Source organism: Pogona vitticeps, chromosome 14 (genome assembly GCF_051106095.1).
Source record: "Pogona vitticeps strain Pit_001003342236 chromosome 14, PviZW2.1, whole genome shotgun sequence".
NCBI lineage: Eukaryota > Metazoa > Chordata > Lepidosauria > Squamata > Agamidae > Pogona > Pogona vitticeps.
The window spans coordinates 19,269,500-19,286,993 of record NC_135796.1 but is presented as its reverse complement, the minus strand read 5'-3'; the positions used below and the strand labels follow the sequence as shown (position 1 = coordinate 19,286,993).

Genomic DNA, 17,494 nt, shown 5'->3' with positions numbered 1-17,494 from the left:
AGAAAAGGCCGGGCTTGACATCCACGCCACATCCCCCGAGTTTAATTTTAATAATTCCCTGTGCATAATCTTAAATCCATCTTCTTCTTTTTTAAAAAAGCTTTTAATAGCTCTATACACACACACACAAAAACGCTGTCGCTGACAGTCGCATTCAGACAGCTGGCTGTTTATCTTGCAGAATTTTTATCTTTTCCATATAACATTTCTCCAGTAATCTGCTAACATCCATCTAGTTTTAATCGATACCAAGTGACAGCCAGGTAAATATGCATTTCAATGGGGAATTATGCCAGGTGCCCCAACCTGAACGGCCAGGGTGTCTGGCAGAAAGCACAACCGAGCCACTGACCGGAGGTAAGGGCCGAGGGTCCATTTAATAGAGATATTAATTAATTCATACATACATACATAATACATACATAGGCTTTCTCCTTAATAGGGACCCAAGACCACTTACACCATTAAAAGACCACATTTAAAGTTTTAAAAGTGTAAGTATGCAAATACTAAAAAAGATCAAACAAATATCACTCTGAAAAATGGTCAACAAAAGGCAAACTAAAAACACCGGCAAAGCCATGATGCCTAGCCGTCCATCTCAAGGACATACTCTGGTCGCCACTCCCTGAAGAGAAAGGTCTTTGCCTGCTTGCAGAAGGACAGCGAAGACGGAGCCCGGCGGGCCTCCAGTGGGAGGGAGTTCCAGAGTCTACAGGAGCAGCCACCGAGAAGGCCCGTCTCTCCCGTGTCCCCACCAAACATGCACCTGCGAAAGTGGCAGGACCGAGGGGAAGGCCACTCCGGGTGATTTTAACACTTGAGTAGGCTCATAAGCCCCCATCCTTCATACAGAGGGCCCCTGCGGTGCAACAGTTAGAGGGCTCACCCGCTGGGAAAGAGAAGCCCTCCGTCCCTCCAAAAACAGCCCCCACCTGCCAGTCTATCTCACTTCCACGAGGGCGGGCAACCCCTGCCAGGCCCCCACTGCCCTAAGAGGGGGAAGAAGGAGAGAAGGTGGCGCGCAGGTACTCAAAGCAAAGAGCATAGGATGATCTTATAGGGTCCCTTCCAGCACAGCAGGTCTAAGATTATTAGTATTTGGGTCAGAAATCTCGGCATCACGGGTGGGTGGGTGGGTGGGGAGCGAGACCCGTGTAATATTTCAGCAGAGGAAGAGTTTTTCCAAGCTGAAACGCCAGCCGGCTATTAATACGGCGGGGAGCAGGGACGCCGGGGTTCCGGCGGGGGCCGCCAGCGCGCCCGCCGTACCCAAAGCTGTCAGATGCTCTTAAGGGCAGAAGCGCGGAGAAGCGAAAAGAGCGTGGCTTTTGGGCTGCCCTCTCCCGACCTTTTGCGCTCTTCGACCTTTCCCCGTGTCTTCATCTAAAATGTCACCGAGCGCCTTTGCCCTGTTGGATTAAATGTCATTAAAAGGTGCAGGGCCCCCTTTCTCTCCATCTCAATGGGTCGGATTCAGGGCGGGCGGCTGTCTGGGGAGGCAGCAGAAGGGAAGGAAGAACAGGAGCCCCTCACGTGTCTCTACTTCGAGGGCAGAACGGGTTGGGTGGGGGAGAGAGCCAGAGAGGGTCGGCCAAACCGGGCACCGAAAGCACGGCCGAGTCAGCCCCGCGGTGCCGCGCGGTCAGAAAAAGCGAGAGGCGGGACCTCACGGGTCACAGGAGTGTCACCTTTCGGGCTTTCACCCTGGCCATGGAGACCAGAAAAGAGTTTGCAATTGATTATCAAACACACCCGTTCAACACCCGTGCAAAATAAAACGCCTGTCCTATTTGCATTTTTATATTAAGGTCCATACAGGTGGTAAGAGCACACACCAGATACAAGATGGATCGACTCCCTCAAGGAAGCCACAAGCTTGCGTTTGTGCAAGAGCTGAGCAGGGCTGTTGGGGGCAGGAGATTTTAGAGATGGCTCGTTCATGGGGTCGCCATGAGTCGGAGGTGACTTGACGGTGCATAACAAGGGCAACAAACGTAGTCGAATGTGCCCCAAAATAGCAGTAAGGACTAAAGGATACAGGAGAGTGGATGGCTCAAGCTAAGATGCACTTTGATCTCATGGGCAAGCAAAATCACAGGCGGTACCAGGAATGAAAGGATCTTAGAACCACAGAGCGGGGAAGGGTGACCCTTGGGATCATCCAGTCCAGCCCCTGGGGCGGGGGGCGTTTGGAATCGAACTCCCAAACTCTGGCTCCATGGCCAGGGACCTCAAAACCTTGAGCGATCCAGCAGTTCAAAATAATGCAGGGTGAGAGCCAACCAGGGGTGGAACCAGGTGCAGGTAGTACCCCTGCCTTGTCGAACTGCATAGCGCCACATCGCTTTTGCTCTGCTTGTGCCAGCTGCGTGCGGGAACAACTTTGGATGTCGTGGGGGGGGGAACACAGCCCGATGGCACGTCAGCTCCCGCCCTCCTCTGACCGACTAGACAGAGAGTGGCCTCCGACAGGCACGGGATGGGGCAGAATGAAAAGCAAGGGTTGCCCTCCCGGCCGGGCATCTCCACGCGCAGGAGAGAGACTGGTCTCTCTTCTCTCCCTCTCTTTAGGGGCATTATCTGTGCTCAGCCGTGTGTAAACGTTTAAGTGGAATCGACTGTTTACTCAGGCGATTTCAAACACAAGTAATCTTCATCGGCTCGACAGGAAGTGAAATATTCTACCACCGGCCACAGTAAATTACGCAGGCCGGCCGTGCGACACATAAAACATTTTCTGTGGCTGGCCTGCGCACTCGCTCACCCGTGGCTGTCGACCACCTGCGATAAATCACGGCGCAAATGGCTGCCGGTCAGCTCACCGAGTCCCATCTGCTGCCGCCGAGGGATCCTCGGTGACTTCCTGGCTGAATTTACGGCCTGGAGCCCCCCCGCACTCAGCTCTCTGGACGGGGCCCTTCGGAGAGGCGTAAATCTGGAGTTAGGGGGCAGGCCCCCAAAAAGGACAATTCAGACCAAGCGCCGCGGCTGTCAGGGCTGCCAGCCCGCTGACCCTTGGGTGATTCTCAGATGGAAACACCCACCGGGAGGGGACGACAACCTTATTATAACCTCGAGAGCCTGGGGGCAGAAACAGGCATTAAAGGATAACCAGAGCTAAAAGCCCTGTTAGTGTTGGAGAGACACCATTCAGGCAGACTTCCCTGGCTGGCAAAGCCGCCTTCAAAGAATCCTGCCTCTCCGACACTATTGAAGACTAATCCCCAAATAAGAGTTTGCATTCGCCAAGAGATAAGAAAAGCCTGCTGCGGTACTGGAAGGTTTTCTTTTTTTCAACGATGGGTCAACCGCAATGTCTTCTTCTCTCCCCCCCACCCCCGGACCGCCTTTATGCCACCTGGAGAAACCCAGGAGAACGAAAGGTAACCTGGTCTTGCACTAGTTTCGTCTCAGATCAGAGCACTTGTGTGTCTCTCACCCAAAAGCAAGGAAGAGCAGCTTTTCTGCGAGAACAGCTCCCAGGGCCGGTGTGTTGCATAGTGGGAATTGAGGCCTGGATTCGAATCCTCACTTATCTATGGAAACACACTCACTACACTACACACAAAAGACCAGCTAATGACACCCATCAACCACAGGAACAGATTATCTCTTCCCCTTAGCACAACAATACACACTAATCACCCATCTACAGGAAAAGACAAAAGCCTATCTCACAGCCATAAATACTGCACTCCCAAGCCAACTACACCAGAGCACAGAGTGCTGTCCTCTGAAGATGCCGGCCACAGAGACTGGCGAAACGTCAGGAAGAACAGCCTTCAGAACACGGCCAAAGAGCCCGAAAAACCCAGAACAACCACGGTCTGTGTATGCACATGCAACACAAGATTTAACCACAACCTTATCATTATACGTGTTCATGTGTGTGTGTTTAGGAACCTGTACATCAACATAAAACTCCCTTTTCAAAAAAAGCAATAATGGAAAAAAATTAACCAACAGTTCAAAAGCTCAAATAAAACAAAAGTTCCAAGCACACCCAGGTCGTTAAATTAAATGGATGGGCAGGAGATGCAGGACCAACGGCAGAAAAGCAGTTCTTCACACCCGAGGCATGGTCAATAGGCAGCACTTACAGCCCGGAAGGCGTAGTAGCAATACTCATAATCATACATCGAGACACCCCTCTCCTACCAAAAATACAAAGACCAGCACACGGCACAATCACAAAGCCCCGCAACAGAATAAACACAAATGCAAGCAAAGCAAACGGCCTCCAACGACTGCAGAGCAAAGCATGTGTCATTAAGGGCCACCGACACTTAAAAAAAGAAACCTGCAAAGTGGAAACCACACAGCAGCAAGGAGGAGGGCTTTGGAGGTGAGCTGCGAGAGCCATTAGGCCCCACGGCTGACTGTTCCTCATTTGCCTAAGCTGGGTCCCCAATGGGGAGTCCTTGGGCAGGCCCAGAACCCGCCATTTATGGCGCTGTTGATTTGGGGCTTAAAGCACTCATTTAAACCCATTAACAAACAGAGGTGGGGGGGGCGCAGCGGCGCTGACCTTCCCTCTCCGCTCTGCGGCGCATTAGATGAATATCTAAACCAATTCCTTCTGTTTGATGGGATCAGAAATGTCACAGCGATGGATCTTTGTTCAGCTGATAAAAAGAGAGAGAGAGAGAGAGAGAGAGAGAGGAAGGAACCCAGGGCAAGACAGACACAGTTAATCCCAGTTGTGACCAGTGGTGGCAGGGAGGCGGGGAATCTATTTTCTTTTCTTCTCTCTCTCTCTCGAGAAAAGGAGGCGAAACGTGGGATAAAATAAATAAATACCATTCCTTCAACTTTCCCCAATCATTGTGTTGGATTTTGGGGGAGATGTTATTCCTCGTGACAGACAAGGGCAATTATCTGCTATCCGCCAGCAGTTTTAGCCTAATTTCATTACTGCTCTGCAATTCTTCGGCGCTCGCTAGTCTATCAATGTCTCCCAGAAAGGATTAGCCTGCACTTTCTCTTCCGTCTTCAAATGAATTTTAGCTGTCACTCTCTTGATGAATTGAACAGCCAGGGCGGCTAACCTAGGCGGGGAAGCAGGCCTGAACGGTGGGGCTGCCTTGGGAGAACCCGGGGGGGGGGAGAAACCTGATTAAAATACAACACCCCCCCCCCCCGTGTCCCCAGAGTGGAGGGGATGGAATATGTCCATTTCACTCCCTCCTGCACCCGACCCTTTTAAACTTTCTTCTCCTTCTGCTAGGGCACTGGAGGAAAAAAGACAAAAGTCAGCCCTTGACTCAGCCAGGAGTCTCAAAGTCTTCCCTTCAGCTCACCTCTCCTTTCCAGGTTTCCCGGCTGATCGGCTCCATCATCATGCCCCCCCCCCGCTTTGGGCCCTCCGGGGTTTGGGGACTTCAGCAGAAGCCCCAGCCAAGGCGCCCAGGAGCCGAACGCTCCCCAGAAGCAAGGAAGCCAAGAAGAACCGGTGTGGCTTCGCTTGCCTCCGGCACAATACCTGGCCCAGGTGTGTGTGGAAGGCAGGCTGATGCTGTTTGGTGCTCACCTGTTACAAGGAGCCTGCAAGAGGGCTCACCTGGTGCTGGAGAGGCCAACCAGCCAGGACCTTAAAAACACAAAATGGGGAGCTTTATTATTTTTTTAAGGCAGATCCAAATTGGGTGACCCCTTGCAAAGCAGCAGCCTCTAGGAGGGACCCCAGACCCCGTGAATTCAAAAGCCACCCCCCCCAGAGGTAGGGACACCCCCCCAATACACACCCCAGCCGTTTGGAAGGCTCAATAAACTACCAGGACAGCCGGAGCTGGCAGGCACAAACCCACCCACCCTGCAGTTCCTCTGCTAGCAAGGGAAATTTGACCCTAATATTTCAAAATCCAACTGTTCTACTGGAGCAAAACACATTTAAGCTCCGTTTGATGCCGCAGCACCAGAAGGATAGACCGCTGGTCTTGCTTCCATCGGCGCCTAACGCCTCCTTACCTGATCCACAAACTCCTTGAACGCAACTCTTGTGTAAAGCCATCCACACACCACCCAACCGAATTCTCCTCCTTTTGAGACTACTTTCCCCATCTCTAAAATGCTCTAGGCTTCTTTAAAAAGGGACGAAACCGGAAAATTAGATAGCTATATAGATCTATTTTCCTAAGGACTCAAAAGAAATCTCCCTGTATATTCATAATTCATATTTTATTTCAAGACATCTGCTGCTGATTACATTACATTTAACTAAAATTAGATGAAGCTCAGAATGTAATTAAACCCCTGCCAAAATTCCTGGCCCACCAATGCCAGCCGAGCACAGCGGGGGGGGACGACGACGACGTTCCGAGAGCCTCGTCTGTAATTAGGAGCTATTTTCTAGCTGTTTTTAAAAGTCTGAAAATTAGCTGCCTTTATTAATCACACAGGCAAATATAAAGCCCGAGCCAATGCTTGCTGAAATTTTTAGAAAGGATTTATAAAAAAAAAGAGAGAGAGAGAGAGGGAATTATATACCACATTGCGCCGCGACTCATTCAGAATGTTGATTTGTTGTGCCGTGACATTTTGACAACTTCTTCCCAATTTGTCTGTCTCCGTTAGGCAACAACAAAGACGACAGCAATACTTAACTTTCAAAACCTTCCGTGTGCCACCGAAAGAGGGGAAATTTTCACGCCTTAAACACGTCAGCGAGTTACAGGCTGCCAACGGTCCCTTCCTGGAGCCTCTTTACTTAGTCCGTGGGGCCAACGTGGGCTTTCTCGCCTGGCATCGCCTCCTGTCTGAGTGTTGAAGCCTCGTCTGAAGGCAGCCCCACGTGTCAAAAAAAATTTTTTTTTAATGGGGGGAGGACCTGCAAACAAACAGGGGTTTAAAAAAAACCGGTTGCTGGCTAATTCACTCATAGACGAGCAAGTCTTTCGACAATGAGTGGCTGTGCTAAAGAAAGCGAGCTTCGCTGAGTAGGGGCAGTATACCTGTGAGCATTAAATATATACCGTATTTTTCGCACCATAAGATGCACTTTTTCCCCACAAAACAGGGGGGTGGAAAGTCTGTGAGTCTTATGGAGCGAAGAAAACAGATTATATTTTCCTGTTTTCTTCTCCTAAAAAATTGGTGCGTCTTATGGAGCGAAAAATACGGTATATTTACAGTGGGGTTTTTTTACAAAATATTTAAAAATCATTTTACCCTGCCTTTCTCTTCAAGAGGACTCCCAAGTAGCTTACAACAATTTCTTACTTGAAAACAACCCTGCCCAACAGACTTTAAAGGGGGGGGAAGCTTAAAAAGCAGGGAGTTGGATCGGTCCCCATGGACAAAAGAGGAGCGGGTCTTTTGCAAAGCTAAAGGGTCTGAATGGCCCGCTCAAGACCAACCCGCCATCAAATGCTTTGCATGAGAACGGGACTGCCACTGAGCAGGGGGGCAGGGGACACCCCCTGCGTCCAGCTCTGCAAGTCACGAATACACGACGCCACAGGATAGGTTAGGTCGAGAGAGAATGATGGGTAGAAAAGTCGCCTCTTTTCATGGTCAAATGGGATTTGAACCCAAGACTCCGGAATGCTACTCCCAACTACTCTAACAGATGCAACTCACACGCAGATGAACATTTTCAGATAAGGGGGGAAAACATAACAGAACCACGTCCAGACGTTCCAGGATGATGGTGCTCTAGAACCGTGGTTCCCAACTTAAGGTCCCCAGAGTTTTTGGGCTGCCACCCCCAGAAGCCTTCACCCCTAGCTGTGCTGGACCAGGATTTCTGGGAGGGGCAGCCAAAGAACATCTGGGTGACCCAAGGTTGGGGAACCACTGCTCTAGATAGCAGAGGGGCTGAGCACCATGGCATCTCCGACGCCAGGGCAGGATTGAGTCCTCCTCCAGCAGTAGATACTCAACCAATCTTCTTGACTTCCGGATCTCTGCGCCAATCCTGCGAGGAGGGACGGGGAACCCAACTTGAATGGGATGGCTATCTAACAGACCACCGAGTGGGTAACGAACCTTCGGCCCTTTCCATCTTCCTGAGGGTACCAACGTCGAAGGGAGGCGTGCGTGGCAGACACGCACGAGAGGGCTTTCTTTTGCCTCCGACGGCATAAAGACCACCCTTTTTTATGACGATGCCTTTTAGGCTTCACTAGTGAGTCAGCTGTGCTTCACGATCCTTGCCGGATGCTTGAGCTATTTTTCCCCCACCATAAAGGAGATAAAAAATACGACATGCAAAATATTTATAACACGATGAGCATTTTATGGGCCACGAAGCTACTTCTGACCCACGGTGACCCCGTCAGGCTTTCCGAGGTCCGGAAGAGATTCGAAGAGTGGTTCGCCAGCGGTGCCATCTCACTCAGTGAGCCTCCACGGCCAAGCTGCATTTGAACCCAGTTCTCGTTCTTTCCCTCCAGCCATTGTGCCATACCGCCTCTTCGGTGTCGCAGGTCAGTCAATGACAGAGGCCCTGCATGTGGATCATGGTCCCTCCTTTCCGTCTGGAGGGTCTTTCGTCCCTGTTAAGCCCTGGTTATCTTCAGGGTCAACCCCCCCCCTCGCTTGCTGCAGCCATCGTCTGTCTGTGTGAATTTCCTTGTATGTGTACACTATGCATATACTTACAATGACAATAAATTTATTTGAAATCACTCCTCCTGGGTCAACCCTGGCAAGGCTCTGTCATTTCTGCCAGGCTGTGAATTGTCCCTGTCAGGTCGATAAGCCTCGTGCGATGCCCGGGCAGAGGGACATATGGCAGGTCGGACAAAACACAAGCAGGATCAGAGCGATATTGAGTTGAGAAAGCAGCGCCTTCCTTGCGGGGTTGTGCGCGTGTGTGTGTGTGTGTGTGTGTGTGTGTGTGTGTGTGTGTGTGTGTGTGTGTGTGTGTGTGTGTGTGTGTGAGAGAGAGAGAGAGAGAGAGAGGAGAGTGAGCAAAGATAGCACCCTGGGATATAGGCCACAATAAAGCATCCAGACATGTCGCCAGAAAAAGCCACTGACTTCAATGCACGACTGAAAGCAGAATTTCTGGCTGCACCGACGGAGGCATTTTGCCTTCGGCTCTGCAAGATGGTCCTTATCTTCTCTGCCGTATTGGCAGCCATAAATGCCCGGCGTTTATCCCCATTTTGCAGACGGAACACCGAGGCTCAGAGGCCGTATAGTTCAGGAACCCCCACAATGGGGGTGGCGCCTGGCCACGAGAAACGTGCAAACGGACCCTGTTTTGAGGACTGCACTCCCGGGACGACGTCCCGTTGGGGGATTCAAAAGAAATTTAGCCGTCTGGCCCACGAGGAAAACTGCACAAAGTGGAGTTGAGTGTCACACATTTGTGTTACTTTTGGGAAGCTTTATTCCTGGTTAGGCTGGGTTTTTTTTTTTTTAAAACAAGTCGAGCCAAATCTGGAACATGCAACGTCTTCCTCAAAGGGAGTATCTATCCATCTATCTATCTGATTTGATGTAGGGGGGAAACCCCGGGGAAAAGCTTAACTTGTGGGATACCATCTTTGAACAAAATGGCGTCTACGCTCCCTCTGTGTCTCTCTCCCCGTAAGACGTTATCCACACCATTAGGGTTTCAAACTGTTTGCTTTGCTTTTCTCTCCCATTGCATCCCTCAAGGGCTTAGGGGTTGTGCGCGGGTGTGCCTGTGATGGAGGAAAGACAAAGGATACCTCTCCTCTCATCCACACACACACCACCCCAAAACAACCCCGAGCAGACGCCTGCCCCCCCCATCTTGCCACTGCTGCCTTTTATCTGCCGGCGCTGACATTTTCTCCCGCTGACCCTTTTTCTCCTCTCTCTCTCTCTCTTTCTTATCTCAAATAATGTCACTGCCTCTTTAGAATCTATTCATCAGAGCAGAAAGAAGCTACTGCTGACATTGATTATAAAAAAGGGGGTGGGAGGAAGAAAAAAAAAGAGAAGGGAATAAGAGACCCCATCTGTGCCTGGCAGGGAAAAAAAGCAAGCGGCCTTTGCAGCAGCCCCGGCCTTATCGCAAGCCTCCATCACTCGCCAGCACCTGCCATTCGCACAGGGAAGCCGGGCTGAGGGATTCGAGCAGCGACATGTGTGCCTACATGGGGTGGACGTTCCTCTCAAGGCGCCCGAAAAAAAGGGTTTCGCTAGCGCTGGTCACGAGGGGCGGTGGAATCTGCTCGCCTCCCGGGGCGCCACAGGTCACGCAGAAGGTTCAGGGTCCCCAACCCTGCTGAGCACGAAAAAAAGAGATTTTTTTTTTTGAGAGAGAGAGGAAAAAAAGTGCTGAAACCAAGTTCGGCTTTTCAGGGCTCAAGGGCCGAGGACGAAGGCGGCAGGGGGAACAGAAGCGCTTGGGAGAGCAAGAATCGTTGGCAACCACGCTCTGGCTGGCACTGGGTGCCCGCAGGGGAAACTGGGGGGGGGGGGCAGAGATTTCGCCTAGCCACGCCAGTTTTGAAATAGCAGCCATTCCAGAGATTACGACAGGGGTGGGCAACGCCAGGCCCTGGGACCAAATCCGGCCTTCCTCTGACTTCCATCAGGCCTCCTCCGGAGGGACCCTATTCCCTCCTTCCTCCGGGCACTAAGATTTTGGGGTGCCTCGACTTTTCCGTAAGGTTTTCTCCTCTTCCAAGTGTCAGGAAGAGCTTTGGGCTTCCGAGAAGTCGGCATTTCGCTTGGGGTCCTGCCCCGCGGCCCGGATGCGGCCTCCGAGAGAAATGCTCCAAAATTCACCCCACACGAGGGTCCTCATCCCACGCCCTATGGCCAGAGCGCCAACGTTGCGTCAAATGCCCCTGGAAGTGCCAGCAGCCCGTCGGGCTTTAAAGCATATGCAGACCCCAAACGCCTTGCCGGGGGCCTCCGGCGCCTCTTTAATCCCTGGCAGGGAGGGTGTCTCATAAGGGAGGCCCAGCCATGTACAGGTCGCAGGTGGGGTGGTCTTCTTCCTGCCAAGTTCATAAAAATAGATTTAAAACAAACCAGGGTCCCCGAGAAAGCCAGGGACCGAAGCAATTAAAAACACAAAACCATGGAAGAAGTCCCTCGGATGTGTCTTCACACGCTTTGCCCAAAAGACGAGGATTATCCTGGCACGCCGGCCCGGGAGCAAAGGCTGGGCAGAAGCTTCCTCTTGATTTTACCACGTCCTGAATGAATCAAACCCCGTTATTAGGAACATTTTTCCAGTCCCCGTTCTGCCACACCTTTCGGAGGAGAAAGAAGCCTGCACTAAGCGGGGGGGGGGGGGCTTTTCCGTCGCGGTTTTCAAGGGTTCTGTCTAAGTGTCGGCTTTCAACTGTTTTATTTACCTGGTTTTAAGCGAATGTGTGCGAGGACGGCTTTTAATGCTGCTTTTCAGACTTAATAGCCGCCTCCTTGGTTGTTCCACGCTGGGCTCGGCGGAGGCTCCTTCTTTTCCTACGTCGCTGGGAAGCTCTGCGTCGAAAACTCAAGGATGGGGAAAATAAATAATTTTCAAAGATGTGCCCTCCCCGTCTCGACCCAGCGGAACTCCCTGCCACAAGAAAGGATAGCTGCCAGACAGAATTGTAAGATAACATTCTTACAGATTGCCGTTATCCATCAGGAGGGTTGCCTATCAGCTCCAGTAATTATTGGAAGACTGTGAAACAGGGTCAAACTCCTCTAATGCCGTTGGAAAGGAACAATGCGTTGGCCTTTGATCTGGCTCGCCATGGCTCCCAGCTAAATCTCAGCCTGTCATTTTAGCTGGTCACCTGGGAGAACTGGGGTCGCCCCAGGCGACCAGAAAGTAGATTTTTCAGAAACCCGGATGAATGCGGGAACTGCCTCCCAACCACACCGGGTGCGAGTCTCCAAATAAAACACCCATCCGCGCCTTCGATGCATTTCCTTAATATGAGTTCCCTTCTGCAAACCTGCGGCCTTGATCCATTAGTGCTGGCCGTTTCACATCAGGAAGCCAGGGCATTAGAGCTATTTGGGGGGGTGTGTGCGGGCAGAGGGAATAATGATCCATTTTGATGACATCTTGCTCTCATGTTACGCTGATGCAGGAACCACGAGGCTTCCCGGGACCACAACGATGCTGTGTGCCCCCCCTTTTTTTTACCTCCTCCAGCTGCAGGAACGGTTTATCTCCCACTTGCGGTTTTGGCTGGCAGGGGCTAATCTATATTTGGACTCTTAACGGGACTGGCTTGTCCAGAAGGGAGGGGAGCGGCTACCGTTGGCAAAAGCACCCTCCTCCATCGCCTGAGAATTTAAGAAGAGCCACCTTGGATCCGTCCGAAAGACAATCGAGGCCAGATTTCTGCTCTTGCAATTATCTCTTGGAAACCCGCAAGCTTGTTGTGAGTCAGCCACACTTTCGGGCTCACCTTCCAAGGCAACTAACGCATAAAAGGCATTATGCAACCAATATTGGAAGTGATTAGAAGGAGGGGAAGGTCTGCTTGGAGTTTTGGCATGAACTTTAAAGGGGCTTAGCCAAGGCACTCCTTGGATTTCACAAGTGAAGTCTGGGCAAAGGGAACAACTCAGAGAACATTCGCTATTGCCCCCTCCATGGAAGAGTCCTCCACCTCCATCATGGTTGCATCATGTGGCAGTGAGTTCCCTTTGCCCTGGAGAAGCCTTTGGTTTCATCCGGCACAGCTCTGACGTTCGTTCATCCATCTGTTCATTCAAGCTTCTGTGGATGACCCCCCACTGGGCTCTTTTCTTGCAACAGGAAGGGAGAGACCCATCTCCCCACATTTTATACACCTCTGCAATGTCTCTCCTTGTCTATTTTCCATGCTGAACAATCCTAAATGAAGCATTGCAAACATGCTCCAGTCCCTTGATGGTTTGGCTTACCTTTTCTTACACCTGCAGTATTCTCTTTTTTTCCAGGTACAATCAGTAGAATTAGACAGTGTTCCAGATACGGCTGAACCGTGACTTTATACAAGGGCAGCCCAACTGCAGCAATTTTACTTTGCTTCTTTCCTTTTAATTATGCCAGCTTTCAGGGGCGTTTCGCTCTTCTCGACCTCAAGCTCCCTCAAGATACAGCCTGGGTTTTTATATCTTCCTCGCCTCCCTCCTCCAGATAGGTTTCAACCTTTGTTCTTGGCTTCAATCTTTCTCTCTCTCTCCCTCTCCCTCCTGTCTCTTCTCCGTCTCCCCACCTTCCTGACGGGGCTCCAGTCATTAAGAGGCAAGGCGAGAGAAAAGATCGTTAGTCTTCCCTCCTCCGCGAGGCTCGTCATATGAAAAATGAAGCTTAAGAAAAATTAGCCAAATTACCAGCCCAATCTTTCAGCCGGAAAGCGGTGGTTCCATTACACACATCCATAAAACCTTGGGCTTCGAAGCCAAGGAACACACAGAAATGCGGAAGGCAGTGAGAGGGAGTTTAGAGGGAACCCGTCCCCGGGGGGGGGGGGGATGCCAGAGGCTGGTCCAGAGGGTGGGGGGGTCTCTTCTTGGGGCCCAGAGGCCAACGCCAGGCCCCTTCTTTTGGGGTCCCTCTCTTCAGCCCCAGCCGCACAGGGAGTCCCCAAGGCACAGCATCACGAACCAAGCCCCACGGCCCAACACTCTCCACGCAACGGGGACCATTAATCCCACCAGAGCCGATGCCTGGAAGGGCACAGATTTTGCTCCCCACCCCATGGCATCCGTTCTGTTGTTTTTAATAGGTCAACCCTGCCACGCACACCCCGGGGACGGTGACACGGAGGAACCCTTGCGTTGCCGTACTCAGAGTGCGGGACCATCGCTCCTCGGGAAACCTGGATTTAAATCCCACTCGCTGGGGGGGCCCCAGGCCAGGCCCGCCTTCTGATCAGCGCCTCCCTTGGAAAGTGGCCGGGAGACAAAACGGAAAGGAAAACCACCCTGCACCCCACCTCCAGTTCCCGGAGGCCCAACAGGATGTAAACAAAGAAAATGATACTCTGTCCAGCCGGAAGTATAAGGTGATTTAATGTGTGTTCGTTTCTGTTCGGAGTTCGAATCTCAAGTTCTAGGGGTCCCGCCTGCCACATAAGCACCCGAAGCTGTGCTCGCCTGGAGGAAAACGGGGCTGCAAGGCGTCATGGCCGAGGAGAGTCCGAGCCCAGGCCCAGCTGCGCCACCCCTTTCGTGATGGCCACCTACATATGAGGGTTCCCCCAGGTGAGCACAATCAGGCATCTCTTACACGCAGCCCGAACCAAAGCGAACAGAAACGCCTGCTGAGCGCTTAACACGCACAGAGATGCTCAGAACAAAACGCAGCTCAAATTTAGAAAGGCGCAGGGGTGGCATATGAGTGGAGCTGTCCTCCAAGTGCCGGGTTCCAGTCCTCATGGCTGAGGGAACATGTTGTGGCAAACGCCTGCCAAAAGGTCAAACGCCAGGAAAGAGAAAGACTGTCCTGTGGGAATTGGCTGTGTGTGTGTGAAGAGCAAGGCGAGGTGGACAGAAAGACCAAACATGGCAACGTCCATTTTTTTGTACGAGATCGCACCAACAGATTCAACTTGCACAATTTCAGCATTTCACAAATATCATCCCCCCCACCCCATACACACACTGCCGCACAATTTTCATTACGTGTAGCCCCTGCGTAGGAACTCGGAAAGCATGCTTAGTTACTCTGGTTCAGCAGAAAAAAATAGGCTTGGAAGGATTAGAAAAGGGTAGGCTCTCTTAACCAAGCGACAAAGCCCGCCTGAAGATCAGAAACCGTCCCCCAAAATAAGGACGGCGACGACAGGGTGGCCTAATTAGTTTCTTAAAATAAAAGTGCTGGGAAGTCTTGCCAACCGACCAAACTCTGGTCCGCGGCCAACCCCAAAGGGCGCCACGCTCCTGCACCATCTGCCCGCTTTTCAGCGTGGATTGGAGAGGCCAGGAAGAGGGGTGGGGGGAGCAGCCCGCACGGCCGGGGGGGGGGATCGTCGAGCTCTCAGCCTGCCCCCTCCGCTGTAATGCAAGCTGAGAACCTGAGTTTTTAAAAAAATCAGTAAGTTGCTGTTCTGTGTTGGATGCAAAGCCATTGGAGGGATAAATCTCCCCATCCTGCCCCTTCTTTGGACTGATTCTCCAAGAGTCGTAAAGCTGGAAGCAACCCGGGGGGGGGGGTCACCTGGGATGCAGGAAAGGGATTGCCAACAAGGATCCAACCTTGGTTTACAAAACACCAACAGAGGAGGCAGCCCCGGGTGCAACAGTGCTTGCCTGGGTGGGGTGGGGTGGGGTGGGGTGGGGGGAGAGTGTCCGTATCACACCTCAATCCTCACTTCTCCAGTCTAAGCAGGTCCCCCCACCTCACCCCTTTGCTTCTCCCACCTTTCCTCTACTGCTTTTTGCTTTGGAAGGATTTCGAAACAATAGAGGGCTGAAATCCTGTTGCTTAGCTTCGTAAGCTGCAATGAGAGGAGAAACGGGAACGTAACAGAAGCGGCGACCCTCTGCATCCTCACAAATCCAACGGGCCCGCTCAGAGTCTCAACGGATTCTGCCCGGCTACAGGAGGCCGGTCGCCGTGTTTCAGATTTCACGCTCTGTAGCAAATTCAAGCTGTTTTAAACAAAACCCGCGAGCAAGGCGGGTTTGCTTGAAAGGCTTCGGATTTCTTCATAACGCATCATATCACTCATGTCTACTGGTCCAAGGTCACCCGGGGAACATCCTGGCCGAGCAGTGACCGGCGCTCAGGTCTCCCCCCGAGTCAAATCCTCTAGCTACGGCATCACACTGGCTTACGGACCCCAAACTATCCCAGTTCCCGCCTTCTCTGGCCAGCTGCAAGCCCCAGGGGCTCTGGCAGAGAGAAAGACAGAGAGAGAGAGAGAGAGAGAGAGAGAGAGAGAAGCCTCCTCCATCATCTCTTACCTGGCGCTTTCAGAGACGGGATGCCAGGCGGTGAAAGGAGCCCATTCTGCGTGCCAAGCAGGTGTTCTGCCGCTGTGCCAGGAAAGCCCCTTCGCCTCCAGCCTCCCTCTCCGTGCAAAGCAAGAAACCAGCACCTGGGCTGCCCAAGGAGCACGGAGCGACGTTAATTGGGCAAGAGGCTCCCGAAAGCGCAAGGTAATTACACGGGAAGTGGCGAAGGAAAGGTTATTTATTCCTTGCGTCGAGGCTCGGGTGTCGGTGGAGGGTTCCTGGCAAGGCTCCCCTCATCTCGGGCAGCCCCCTTGGAGGAAAACGCGGATCAGAGAGAGCTCGGAAAAGCCAGGCAGCCACAGACGGGCGGGAGGTTAAAAACCCATCCGTGCACAACTTATTTGCACAAGCCCGGTTGGGACACTCTGGAGGTCCTCGCAGGAGGAGCCAGTGGGAGTTTAAGTCCTCGGAGTGAGGCCCTGGGTCTCTGGAAGGGGGGGGGATCTGGAAAAGGCTTCAGATTTTGAAGCCACTCAGCCACGGACGGTGAGACTCTGTCCCTCATGGTGGTTGTGCCTTACTGGAACCTCGTGGGCACGGCGGTTCAACTGCAGTCCTGCAGCCAAGACTCTGCTCACAAAACGGATTCCGTTTTGTGAGCAGAAGGAGGGAAGGCTGAGTGAACCTTGAGCTGGCTACCTGGGACAGGTAGCTGGCTCAAGGTTCACTCAGCCTTCCATCCTTCTGAGGTCGGTAAACTGAGTACCCGGCTCCCAGGGGCGTGGGAGGGGGGGAGGCGTTAATGTATAGCCTGCATAATTTAATGGAAAACCACCCAGAGAATGCTTTAAGCACTATGGGGCGGTAGTTAAGCCAGCACCCTTTGCTTTACTCCTCTGAATGTGTTTTTGGTGTTGCTTTGGTTTACCATTTTTAAACGTGGTATTTGCTTGACCCTTTGCCAGTATTTGTCTGCTTAAAATTTCTAGCTTTAAACATGGTCTTTCGGTGACGTAAGCCACCTTAGGTCCTTTTTTCAAGGAGAAAGGCAGGGTAAAAAAACATTTTCAATAAATATATTAAATACATAATATTTGTCCCACTCAGCAGCTAAATGTCCCGCCCAGCCGGCACTCAACAGCTTGTCTGAAATGTGATTCTCATTCTCCTCTTCATATGCCAATTCATCGGCAGGCGAGCTCTCTGCTGCTGCTCAGGGGAGGTGAACCCGGAGGGAGGATGATGAAGCCAGCAAAGGAGGCCGGGAAAAGAAAAAATTCGAACCCTGCCTAAAGGAACAAGCTACAATGCACACCTCAGGGCACGCGATTTTCGTGCTGGCTCTGCGGACCTCCACTGATGCAGGATAAAGCCTCTCCGCCACCAGAAACCTCAACATGCCGTGAGCAGATTAAAAAACAAATACGTAAACAGAGGAAGGTGCAATTAGCGTAATGACGGAACAACAAAGAGAGACTATTTCTACCATTTCTAGATTAGGCCCCGTTTAGCACAAAAAGGCTCCTATTCACACATCATAGAGGAAAGGGAGACCCGGCCAAATGGAATGTACTTGTTGGCTATTGATTTATTTAAAATATTTATATCCCGCCTTTCTCCTGAGGAAGGCCCAAGCCGGCTAGCCATATTGTAAAACCTCCTGCTTGAA

At 51.8% G+C, this 17,494-nt stretch overlaps 2 protein-coding genes across 3 annotated transcripts in view; both read right to left on the bottom strand.

Moving 5' to 3' along the window:
• Window positions 1–7,487, bottom strand: part of FAM222A (family with sequence similarity 222 member A) — a 116,143-nt gene extending 108,656 nt beyond the window's left edge. For both annotated transcript variants that reach the window (XM_072983560.2, XM_072983561.2), the window contains exon 1: window positions 5,304–7,487. The gene's annotated coding sequence lies outside the window, so the exon portion shown is untranslated. The remainder of the gene's footprint in view (window positions 1–5,303) is intronic.
• Window positions 1–17,494, bottom strand: part of MVK (mevalonate kinase) — a 69,329-nt gene that overhangs the window by 42,090 nt on the left and 9,745 nt on the right. The gene's annotated exons all lie outside the window — the stretch shown is intronic.